Genomic DNA, 13,251 nt, shown 5'->3' with positions numbered 1-13,251 from the left:
GCAGAGAAGTAATTACTCTGGCCTTAATGCAGAGTCTGCATGGCTCCCGTGGGGAAGGAGGCAGGCATGCCAAAAATAGAAAGATGTGCTGTACAGTGGAGTGAGGTGAAGAAAGAGGGGAGAAAATGATTCTGCAATTCCCAGAAATGGAGCTGACATAATTTCATCTCAGCTGTGAGCCTCAGCTCCATCCCTGCTCTGAACAGACTGGCTTGACACACGGCCACAACATGAAGAGGTAACACACATTTGTTTGGAGGACAGGTGGCAGTGTAAAATCCTAGGAACCTCAGATACAAGGAAATATTTGCATGCCTGATAAATCTCCCTTAAAAGTGGCTTCACGGTCATTCCGTTACACTTGATATCTGGATTTGAGCAAACCATGACATAACCCATATTGTGCAATGGCCACCTCTGATCAACATTCATTTCATGTGAAAGAATGGACCACTCATGAACTTCCACTCTCCTAATACCTGTACAATTTTTGACTGGGGGTCATCTCTTGCTCACAATACTTCTTGGGGGAGGCAAGGAAATAGGACATATTTCTGTATTACTCATCCAATATTTTTTTTTTGTTTTCTGTCTTTAATATCTAGGCATTTTTCTTTTTGGAGAAGTATTTTCTCTGGAGAAGTAAATAGCAGCCACATGAGTGAGCTTTTTGGGCTAATTCTGCATATTCTTATTCTGGAACAAAGGGTGTATGAAGCTATTTTTTGATTGGAGGAATTTTAGTGGAAGATTCAAAATCTTGGCAAAGAAGAGGGTTGGTTCTTTGCAGAGTTCAAACACACAATTTTTAAGTAACTTGAGATATCACTAGGCTTTTTTAGGCTCTTCACACCATATCCAGCCTTGACCACATTACTGTTGTCCTAATTCCTATTTGGTGAATTAATAAACCAATCTGGTATGTACATAAAAAATGCTATGTGTTTTTCATAGTGCACTTTAAGTTCTAGACACAATTGTATGTACAGTACATTTCTAATGACAGTTTAAATACCTGGGTTATCTGGAAAAACAGGAATGTGGGCATCTGAATGTATTAGACATATATATGCAGATAGCATCGACATTAAGGTCAGCAAAGAAAAAGTCTCATATGAATATTTTTTTTTTCTACAGGTTCTATTGGGTGGGTCCCCATTTAAATTTTTATCTCACCAACACTTCACACTGCTTAAAAAAACCCCATACATGGTTTATATATACATCTTCTCTTTCCTTATCATATAAATCAAGAGTATGTGAACACATATGGTCAATTGAGGGAATGATCATATTTTGCACAGGAATATTCAACTTATCGTCAAGATTCTTGCAAAGAGTGGCTGGGTCTACACTACCCATAGCTGCTCCTGGTTTGCAATTACCATCTACTGTTTCTGTTTCAATGAGACTTTCCCATAGGACAGGATTAAGAAGGGGGAGAGGGGACAGTGAATCTTTCAAACTTACTCAGTGGCACAATTAATATCCAAGTATGGTCCAGAGCATTATGATATACAGATCTGTTTTCATTTTCCATTGTTAATGTACCTGAGGTTCTTGATGTCATTAGGAATAAAGTTAGTATCATCATAGGCAACATCCAAATACTAGAGATCTTCTAATAAAAACAACCTACAAAGAAATAAAATAGAATGATGAATTAGAAATTAAATTAGAAATGACAGAGAATCATGGAGTCAGAAAAGTACAGACTGAAGGGGACCTCTGGAAGTCATCTAGTCCTGCTCTGCAGCTCACAAAAGAAGTACTGAAAGTTTTCAAAACAGAGGTCTGCTAGAAGTACCTTAATTTAAGTAACTTTTCTAACATTTTATAGTCTTATATAATTGGCTCTATACACATGATGAGTCAGAAAAGCAGAGAGGGTGAGGATCACATTTTTAAGAAGTTTGGGAAAATACTGGATTATTTCTTTAGGTCAAGAGTCCTGTGCTCCTGAGGGAGATATCTGAAGGTCTAAACTGGTGCTGCTCTGGGTGGGGTTTGGTCAGAACTCCCTTCCAGCCTGAATCTACAACTCTGTTGTCCAAAGATAGTCTTTGCCCAGGCAAAAGCTTTACATCTATTACTAAACTGTAAAATTTCAGCTTTACATGACTTCTGTGAAGATATGGAAAATAAGCAGCACACACCTGTATAGGAAAGAAGAGTAAGTTCTTGAATGACAGATTAAGGCAGACAAAGGTAACCATTAAAGGGGTCAAGTCTGGAAGATGAAACAAAAAGTAGGCCCAAAAGAGACATATAAATTGAATCAGCTTCATAAAGTACCACTCTCCCATGCTGTTCAACTGTTTTAAGACCTCCCTCTGTAACCTTCCTAAGGCATACTGGATATATTCACTCAGCTAGTCAAGTCCTGGACTATAGTCATCCTTTAGAGAGGATCCAAACCATTCAAACATGCAATCCAAAACATTTCCAAAACCCAGGCACAGAAACTCTTCTTCAGCTTGTTGCTCTTTTATCAAATTCATAATTTCATTTCTAACTAATGTTAGCTTCTAACAGCTAATTTCTAGCTGTAGGAAGCTTTATACAAACTCTGACAGGAGAACACTGATTCTGCATTCTTATTGTTACATGCACTGTCTCAAACTGCATAGATCCTGAGATAATATTTAACTATTACCTTATATAATTTCAAATACACTTTAATATATATAATCTGCCATCTAGTTCTATATAAACCAGAACTTAATCATTTTCACAACAGACACACAATTAAGTGTATCTAGGCAACGTACGCTACCTATTAATCCCTGTAGTATTATCAAATATAAATCTAAGGGTTCCAATATATATGACAAAATCTAAGGGTTATAATAAAGACATAGGTGAGTGTAAATAATGAAGATGGCTATAATGAAAGAGAAGTTATGTATTGCATTGGAGTTCAGAATTTTCTTATATCCCTGGCATCTGCTTTGCAAGGAAAACAGTGCTTCAGTGCTGAAGATTTCCCAGGGTAGTAACAGCAACAGATAACTATAGTCAGAGTAAGCAAGCATTGTCTGTATTTAATTAAAATTAAAAACCTAAATGAAAATCCTTCTTTGTGTAAACAAAAATCCACAACATGTGGCTGTAAAGATGAAAAAACATTTCCAGAAAAAATGAAAATCCAATTCAGACATTCTCACTGGTAGCTGTGAAACATTCAAGAGATGTAGTATGAACAAGATAGTCTGAGGAAAAACTGATGTCTAGGTCCCAAGTGGAAGTGTTGTGTTGCTTCTTGTAGCAGAAAATTGCTTTTAGCCTTCAGGGTATATTCCTTAAAGATGCATTGCTCATGTTGCTGTGTTCAAGAGTCAATAGCAGCTTTCATTTAAAGTATCTTTTGGAATTGTAACCTCATTGACAGAAAAGTGATCTTGTATTTCTTACCCTTCCACTGAAAATGAAGTGCTTAGAATGATTTACAACTAATATTAACTTTAATATTAGAGTAGCTGTAGGGATAACTGATTTACGTAGTTTTTTTTTCTGTAGTAGTCTTGCCTTAAATTTTCCACTGTTTATTTATTCTTTCTTTTGTCTCACCCCCTTTTGCCATTTCCTCTGCACCTTTACTGTGTCTCATCTTCTTTCTGATGCATCCTGCATAATTTTCATGGCACTTGCCCAGCACTGCACCTATTGTGAAATTGTAATTCAACCCCAGTTATGTCAGCACCATTCAAAGTAGTTGGTTTGACATTTTGCTGCCTATGTAGACAGGAAGGCTTGCAGCTGTGCCTGGCAAAGACCAACACCCAGGATTGTTATTCTTATGAACTAGATTTGGGAAGTACCTATCATCATTCTGGTCTCTTGGGAAACTTGCTTTGGAGGGAATCAAACCTCTTGTCAATTCATGCAAACCTGTAGTTATGGGCTGCAAGTGTATTTGCCCATGGATGTTATCTTGGCTAAGCAGATAGGCATACCTCTTTTGGAAGCATATAAAACAAGAATAAATGTGGTCAAACAGGCTGTGCATTGCCAGGCTTCAGCTGTGTCTGAAGAAGTTGGATTTGAGTTGGATTTGCACTTGACCATGGCAAATCTGATGAAGTCTGGGTTGTATTTTACGTTGGATTTTGAAGAGACTCTGAAATACATGTTCATTGCTGAGGGAAATGTCTGTTTGCCTGACCAGCCCTTGACAACTGCCAGACCCTTCTTTTCCATTTTCATTATTTGTACTCTTCACTGCTCTAGCAGGATAGTTGTCCAAAAAGCCTTCCTGCTGAAGATAAGAGAAAAAAGACATTTATAATGAGGCATCCTCTGGCATCCTTTGTGACAAAAAGATCATGTGAGAAATTCTCCATGCCCTATATGCATTTTTCTTGTCCAGAGAATATGCACCAACAATTAAGCATCTCAGTGCTGCCAATCACAAAATATGTTAGTCTTTTTTTTCAACACAAGTGCAGTTCTCCTACACACTGTACTGAATGATGTGTTGTATCCAGTAGAAGAGTTGGCTCAGAAGCAGGAAGGACAGGTTTTCAGAGGTACCTTTTGAGTTTAATGAAGAATGAATGAACAGTGTTTGTTCTCCTGTGTGTGAAATATGGCTATTTGTACCACTGACAGGTCTCTGTTCAGAGATCCTGAATCCATTTGCAAGCCGTCATGTGCCAGTGCAATGAGATCTTTCACCTGAGAAGTAGATGGGGCTCCTTTGGTGAGTGTTCCCCTCCCCTCATGCTCCACAGTGTTCCATGTATCACCTAGACCTCATGCTACTCCTACTGAATGGGAAAGGCAAATTAGGAAAATCCCATATAAAAAAAGCACCATGGAAGAGACATGTTTAAAGTGTGATTGCAAAAGTGAGGTCAGTCATGGTCAAGGAACAGGGAATTGTGGAAGGAACAAGGGAATTGTTTTCTAGAAATTGTCTCAACAGTGACTGCAGGATCAGACACTTCACAGAACTTCAGTCACAGGCAGCTTCACAGAATTCCTTATGCTTTTTATAGGTGTTGTTTGCACGCCTGTGGTCACGAGGTGGATAATGTGCTAAATTGTCAGACTTGCTTTAAGTCTATGAAGAGCTGATGAAGCTGGTTGAGACAAACTTGAGCTGGGCCCCTTGCTTACCTAGAGCCTGGCTCAAGCAAGGGCTGCCAATGAAACAATGCCTGGAGTGACCTCTGACAGAGGTCAGACAGCCTTTACAGCTGCCTCAGCAGGTGGAGGATGACCCAAATGTTCTTTCTACCTCTGGTGGCAACTGTAAATTCTGACTGGAAGTAACAAATGCCCTCATTATTTGCATGTAAACTTTTGCTCCCCTAAGAATGCAAATGGAAAGTGAACATGCCTTATATTTATGACTGCAGTCACCAAAACTCCACCTATAACATGCAGTTGTTCCACCTCATCAGGAAGGGCCAAAAGTTATAGTTATAGTATAGGCAAGGGGAGTTCCAGCACCAGAAGAAAAAGGAAAAAAAAAAAGAATTATGGGTGGGGAAAACCTCTGTCTGCTTTGGATTGGTCAAGATTGGGTCTCTCCTCTGCCCCTGAAGGTATGCTCAGGTGAGCTTTGCACCTTCAACTACACTGGAGCAGATATATTGTTTTTCTATGCTACAACTTTATTCTACTGTGCTGATCTGTAAAAAAAAAAATTGTAAAATTTATGAGATCTATTTTTTTTACAGTGGCTCCTGGGGCCTGAGGTTGTTGACAGAAGTCAGTGAACCTGCACAGATGCCAGGGTTCTTCTCTACAGATCTGTTTTCAGGAGTGGTGCCTAGTTTCCATCTCAATTATATATTACTTAGGTTAAAAATGTTATAATTAGAGATCATATTATTGTTTTTAGCATTTATTTTTAAAGGTTAGTCCTTAAATATTTAATGAATAGCTACTTTATATAAACTGGAAAGAGCTTTTCATTCACTTATATAAGAAGCACACAAAATGCCAGGCATATTTCTGAAGCATACTGCACGGCAAGTCCTTTGTTTTAATTAGAAATCCCTGATGCCTGTAAAATAATATAAGCCAAGATATTTCTTTTCACAGGATTGTATATTCTGACAAGAGCATGACCATCCCCCAAAATGTCATTTTTTTCCATTTTATCTGAATCCAAGCTATATCTCACTTCCCCTATGGTCTGACTCCGTGTGATCCAATTTTATTTTTCTTGACACCAGCAGTTTTTCATGTTATGTCTCATATTTTCTGATGAGCTAAGGGGAACACCTCAATTATCCAGCGGATAGTATTCAAATCTGATAGGTGGAAGGCTCAGCTTCCAGGACCTGCCAAGAGGACTCTTCCCCAGTTTACACGAAGAGCCTCCCAAAGAGACGCAGGTCCTATGGGTCATACTGCAGGCTCATTCACACTGCTTTGCATTGGTGGGTGAACTGCCAATCTGTCTTCTTCTGTGTTAATTTGAGAGAACACCTGGCATTTGTAAGTATTCACCACAGAAACTGCCTGTGCAGTTTACCTTTGTCAACATTCTCCCTTGGTGTAGACAGTTTAGACAGCAGCTTAGGAAGCAGAAGTCTGTGGAGCAGTTTTGGTTGCTCAGCCATTGCCCTCTTAGCCTATGTTCCTGACAGATAAATGAAGTTATTTCAAAAATCAGAGCAAATCTCACAATGCAAAGCAAGAGAAATAATCTCCTCTAGTTTAAGGTGCTGACCTATGAATGCCTGCCTAGATAAAGCTGGTGATAAAAGATGAGAAGCAGCCAAAAAGGGGATTTGTTCTCTTAGTGACAGATTTAAGTTTTTCTAGTTATCATTAGTGTTTCAGGATATAAATCAGTGACACTAATTCTTTTAAAAAACAGCAAACAACCCCAAACCAATTCTATTAGCTTCAAATGCTTGCATTAAAGAATGTTATTCAGCACTTGGGGTGGTCCTGTGCGGGGCCATGAGTTGGACTTTGATGATCCATGTGTGTCCCTTCAAGATATTCTATAATTCTATGATTTATTATTCTACAGATCTATGACCTCTGTCACAAAAGGTGAGGCAATTAGAGATTTTAGTCCCTCAGCCAAAGGAGGAACAGTAAAATAGAGAAATGCCCCATGCCAGCCGTTGTGAAAGCTCCCAGAAACAGCTTTCTGCTGGATAAACAGTTTCAATAAGAGCAACTAGTAACCCTGGGAAAAAGCCAAATCTGCAAGTAGTAATTTTATTCTTCTTTCTAGTTTCCTATTAGTTTATGAATGCATATAATGACACTGATTTCAATCAAAGAATCTCTGATTTGGTTTCAGAAATCCTCTTATTAGTAGTCAATTTTAGCAAATCTCTGAGTCACTGTAATTTTCAAGACTATCTATATCCTAAATTGCAGAATGTGTTGGTTAGGTTTTTTTTCCCTGTAGAGCTGGAAACATCTTTGACATTGTACAGTATAAAGACTCAGTCCTAAAGAACTGGGGATCAGAAGGACAACACAGAAGAGAAAGCACCGATGAAGGTGACATTGAAGAGAAACTGAAAGTGCCACCAGAAGCTAATAGCTTACAGAAAAATTTACAAATATTAAGAAAACTGTTGCATACACCTAGAAGCAAGGACACCTCTAGGCAATTTTTTTTTCTCCAGTAATTTGATTTGAAAGTAGATAAACTTGAGACTTCAGCGCAATTTTGCACGTGGACAAGGTTAATTTAAATCAAGTGCAGCATTATATAAAACTGTGATGTAAAATAAAACAAATACTGTGATGAAAAGAAAAAAGACAGTCCCGGTGTGAATAATGAGTTCAGACTTGACACTTTGCTGCTGGGCTTGAATGGCGCTTAAACAAGGGGCTGGGGAAAGGAAGAAATGGGGGAAGTTTAAAAAGGAAGTCTGGAGTTCAATTACAGCCCTGCTGAGTTTGAATAAATGGACAAACATCACAACAAGATGAGGTACAACAACACAAAAATGGTTCCTGATGTTAACCAGAGGCTGGGGACAGTATCCTTGCAATAGACTGGAGGCACAGAATGAAGAATATATAATATCTAAAAAAAACCCCAAACCAACAAACACCAAACAAACCAGTAACAACTATAACTCTCCTCCCTCCCCCACTCCAAGACCTCTTAAAGAGCCAAAGAAGTTGAATTTGAGGAACAGGAGCAAAACACTCTATAATTATGCTTGTACTTGATAAACTCCAGCTTAGCATTCCAGTCTTTTCCTCTTCAGGATAACATTTCTGGCACCTGCCACACAGATACTGCACAGGGAGTAATTCAGCTTGGAAGATCCCTCAGGAGGTCTCTAGTCCAAGCTCCTGCTCACAGCAGGGTTGAACTATAAGCTCTGAGCAGGTTACTCAGATCTGTGCTGAAGGATGGAGACACCACGACTTTCTGGGCAACCTCTGGGCCTCCATCCAACACGGATAAAAACCAAGACACAGAGTACACACTTGATTAGGGCACACATCTAAAGATAAGTGTGCTTGTTTTCTCTCATTTTAGGTAACCTCTGCTGAAAGTGGCTGACAGATCAAGGGTGGTGAGGAATGGTTGCAGAATTGGTTAAGTTACCAATGCCAAAGGAGCACTGCCTGCAAAATTCCAAGGGGAAGACAGACTGGAGAGAAATGAGGGCCTAGGATGGAAGTGGAGTGGAAGAATTCCTGAAGTGAGTGTACACAGCACAGCTCAGAGACAGGGAAGGAGGTGAAAACACAAGTGGAAAAATGAAGTTATAGAGGCTGATGAGAAAAAAATAGGAGACTCAGAGGGGGGAGTGGAGGAAAAGCAAAGTAGACAAGAAACACTAGTGCTTCTGGCAGGGAGGAAAAACAGAGGTGTTCAAGCTGCTAGAGAGAGAAAGCATAAAAGCACGTCGGAGGGAGAGGGAACATGATTTTCTCATGAGATAAAGCTGACCATTGTATCTGGTGGGATTTTATTTAAAAATCAAAATGAAACCAGACGAGAATCACAGAATATTCTGAGTTGGAAGGGGCCCGTACAGGGATTGAACCCATTACCTTGGTGCCACAAAAACATGTCTGTAGTTGCTGCTGTGGGTGCAATTTAGTTCAGGGCACCAGGCAGTTGAGCCACCAAGGTCATCAGTGCTGCAGAAGGGAGAACAGAAAACTGGTAGTGAGGAAATTGAGCGTGGTGAAGGATGCAGGAGCAAAGGAAGGATGTTCAGGAGCCCTGCCAGGTTGCTCCTCACTGTGGGAGAAGAGCAAAGCCAGGGACTGAAGAAGGGGGGAAAACAATTCCCGGCAAACATATGAGGATCAAGAGAAACCTGGACACAGCTGTATTATACTCTAACCATGCACAAGTACCAGGAACCTTCTGCTGCACGGTATCAAAACCGGGCTAACACTGATGAGCAGAAAGCACCTGTTCTGTGCGATACACACTGTTCTGTGTACCAGCTTGCAGCAGAACCCCTCACTCAGGTACCCTTTAACAGCGGGTTTCACCGAGCCACGCGGTGACTGCCCCGTGTCACACCCCAGGCTGGCCTCGGGGACGCTCCCGGCGAGGGGGCGTGTCCGGGGCGTGTCCGGGGCGTGTCCGGGGCGTGTCCGGGGCGTGTCCGGGGCGTGTCCGGGGCGTGTCCGGGGCGTGTCCGGGGCGTGTCCGGGGCGTGTCCGGGGCGTGTCCGGGGCGTGTCCGCAGGGGCTGGGCGGGGCCCGGGCGGCGGCGCCGGTGGGAGCGGGCGGAGGGGCTGCGGCTGCGGGAGCGCGCCCGCCCCCCGGCCCGGCATCGCCTGTTGCTGCGCCGCTCCTGGCTGCTAACTATCGTCTGTAGCTGTGCTTCTGGATGGAGGAGGTGGTGATGGTGGTCCTTACTATTATTATTATTATTATTATTATTATTATTATTATTATTATTATTATTATTATTATTGTAATTATTGTTATTATTGTTATTATTGTTATTATTGTTATTATTGTTATTATTGTTATTATTATTATTTTCCCCTTTCGGTGCTCACGAAAAAGATATTAAAGTTACTGTGAGGCGGGCTCCTCCGGGAGCAGTTGCCGCTCTTACCGGGGGTGCCGGGATGAGGCTGCGGGGTGGCTGGGGCGGGCTGGCAGCCGTGCCCGGGGAGGGGGTAAGCGGGGCTCTGCTGTCGGTGTCACACTCTGCCCTGGCACAGCCGTGCCCTGGCTGTGCTGGATGCGGTAGCAGGTGTAAAGCCGCTGCATCTTCGTGCGATCCGGGTCGAGCTGAGCCGAACCTTTTCAAATGAATCTCGGCTATATAATTTCATTGAGAAATAGGCCCGGCACCGCAGTCCTGGTTCAAGCAAGTCCCATTCGATACAGTGTGATAGAAATTTTAGCTGGGTACAAAGTCTTCTGAGAGTGACTTACAAATGCGGGATAGGGCAGAGGGAGAGACAGGAGAGGGCAGGGGTGAGGGTGGGATACTGAAGTGAAGGCATTTTTAGCATCTCTGATAACTGAAAATGTTCTCTTGAGGTTGCATATAGGGACTGGTGAGTGGTCTGCCATCTGTGTTCTGTGAACCCACCATAGTTTGTAAAGAAATGCTTGGCTCACACATTTAATCTTTGTATTTATTTTTTGAATTCGCTTTTGTCCACAGGGTCCCACTAAAGACAACTTCTTTATAGCTGTTATAGCTTTGAAAAATTCTGAAGGGCACTTCCTGTGCCTCACTATGGAAATGAAGAAGCTGGTTTGCATGTTGCAGATGACTCTGCTGTTTGTCTCCTGCCTGCAAGGTTAGCGTTTCCCTACCAGGCTGGCAGCAATCAATTTCCCTCTTTCCTCTGCTTCTGTCCTTCCTTTGCACGTATTCCACTGTGTAAAGTGAGTGGAATAGGCTGAGGGGAAAATTTGGATGTCTTTCCTCAAAAGAAGCTGCGTAAATGAATTTAAAGGCATGGCTGCAGCACGCATAATAGGTGCCAGAGAGGGATTATTTAATACACACCAAAGCATTTACAATTTTCTTTATGTAATCATCATTCAAGGATCAATACAGTGCTCCAGTGATTTATTTCATCATTGGCTTTTGTGCTTAGCGGTGCGAGGTTGAAAGGAAAACGTCACCACAAGCAAATACAACACATTATCTGTGTTCCATGTGGAACCACGGGCTCTCCCCTGCTGGGCTGTGAGCTCTTTTGGGCAGGAGCAGCAATGGCTGTGTCTGCACTGTGGAGCTGCTCAGGGCTGGTGGGGACACCTCACTGCCCACCCTGACACCCCTGCCGCTGGGAGATGGAATTGGGGTGCTCATGTTTGCCTTTGTGCTTGGAGTTAGGGTACGGCTAGGGTGAGCATCCCAACCTGGGAGCCCAGGCACACTCCTGAGCACCCTGGACAGATGTAGGTGCATGCACTGAAGGTGACAGCCTCAGGAAAGCTAGGAGGATACCCAAAGGATACCAGAATCCTCCTGCTGAAACATTTTGCATGGTTTCCTGCCACTGACAGTGAAATACTGGGTTGCAGACCTCCCTTGGAGGTAAATGTAGAATTGAATACAGGAGTGTGACTTAGGCTTCCTTTCCTGAGGAACTTTTGCATCCTGTATTTTACAAGGAGGATGAAATTTCGATCTTGCAGGGATTTCTGGCCAGACATTTCCGGGCTGCTGTAAGATTGGGTTTTTTCTCCTTTCAGATGAGAGGAATAAGGTGGCCTTTGTGTTTGCAAGATCAAAGCCAACCTTTTTTTTGTTTCAGCATAAAATATAGTCACAAGAGCTGCACTTAAACCACCGTCTCACTCAAAGGCTTGTGTGAGTTTTCCCTGGTGGGAAAGGAGCCCTTTTCCAGTTTCTCTTCCAGAACCTGCCACTGCCATTTCAGCAGGACTCTGGTGTGACAAGACACATGGGGAGGGTCTGTGACCTGGCCCCCAGCAGTCTCTGTCATTGATCTCCACTGGAGATCTGTCTTGGGTGACTGGTGGGATGCTGCTGCTGCTGCCATCAGCTGCTTCCAAAGTGACTCCCTGTATTCCTCTAGCAATTGTTAAGGTGGAGTAACTGTGAGTGAGAAGATCAGCAATAGTGGCAGTCCAGTGACAGTGTGCTATACACATTATTCCTGAGTTAGACAACAAGAGGGGACTCAGATGAGACTTCCTTTAACACACAACTGCATCATGCAGTGCTTCCTGGCCATTAAATAGAATTAACAGATTATTAAATTAGAACATTTATAAGAAATGGCTTTCCTCTTCATATCCCATCACCATCTCCATGATGGACCTGCAATTCCTGAATTTTCCCTTGTGCAATGCACACTTCAGGTAGCCCTTGATAAAAAATAAGTCCTGAGAAAATGCCTGCCCTCTCATCATCCATTCAAATTCAGAGAAAGAAGCAGTGGTCTGACAGGGAACATGGAGAGGGTTTTGTTGGGAGCGCATGCTTGAAGATCAAAGGGAGAAACTTGGAGCAAAATTTCTCTCCACAGGCACATGTGTAACCTGTACTACTGCTAAACAATCAGATCTATTTATCTGTTTATTTGTTTTGTAGATAACCAGCAGGTTTTTCTCAGGAAAATATAATCATTCATCCAAAACTGTAGTCTCTTCCTTGTTATTAGAGAATCCACTTTTCAGTTTTGAGAGATGGATGAAATAAGTACCAGTTGTAACAGTGTGGGTTACCAAAATGGAGTGAATTTCACCCAGAATCTAGGACCATGCTGCTGGTCTTCCTGCTGACCTTTAGCGTTGGCAACGTAGGGAGCACTTGACTTCACACATAGGTAACAGCATTACAAGTTGACACAAGGGGTGGATTTCTAAATTGATCATAGACTCTGCAGAGAAAATGTATCTCTTTTCTCTCAGTATTTTGCTTTTTTCAGGCTCTCCCTGTGCTGCCTGTAGGCAGAGCCCTGATGTTGCTCCCACTGCATGCAAGCTTTAAAGTCTGAGTGGAATGGGGAATAGTCCTCATTACCCACAGTACACTCAGCTTCCCCTTTTCCTTTCTCCCTTACCTTGTAACCTGGTGACTCTGAGTCTTTGCAGTGCATTCATTTCCTTCTCACTTACAAGAAGACCTCTAGTCCATTTATTTCCTATGGGAAGAAAGCAGCCCACTTAATCAGCATTTTAAATAAACCCTAATTTGTATTTTAATCTCCTTTAGTCATATTTAGTCTGTTTCTATTGTGAACATCTTTATACCTTTTTTTTCCCCTAGGGTTTTATTCTGAATCAATATTTAACATATTTCCCTAGTTTAAAATTGATGTGTCTTTGTTGGTTTTC

General features: G+C 42.0%; 1 protein-coding gene across 1 annotated transcript in view; it reads left to right on the top strand.

Moving 5' to 3' along the window:
* The first annotated feature begins 9,720 nt into the window (after positions 1–9,720).
* The window catches only part of LCP1 (lymphocyte cytosolic protein 1), a 48,364-nt gene continuing 44,833 nt past the window's right edge, over positions 9,721–13,251 (top strand). Inside the window, exon 1 of the mRNA XM_088051974.1 lies at positions 9,721–9,808. The gene's annotated coding sequence lies outside the window, so the exon portion shown is untranslated. The remainder of the gene's footprint in view (positions 9,809–13,251) is intronic.

Source organism: Pseudopodoces humilis, chromosome 2, assembly GCF_049639895.1.
Source record: "Pseudopodoces humilis isolate 2021_Gansu_Grassland_sample_001 chromosome 2, ASM4963989v1, whole genome shotgun sequence".
In the NCBI taxonomy this organism is placed as follows: Eukaryota; Metazoa; Chordata; class Aves; order Passeriformes; family Paridae; genus Pseudopodoces; species Pseudopodoces humilis.
Note: the sequence above shows the minus strand (reverse complement) of the source record. Positions and strands in the feature narration are given on the sequence as shown.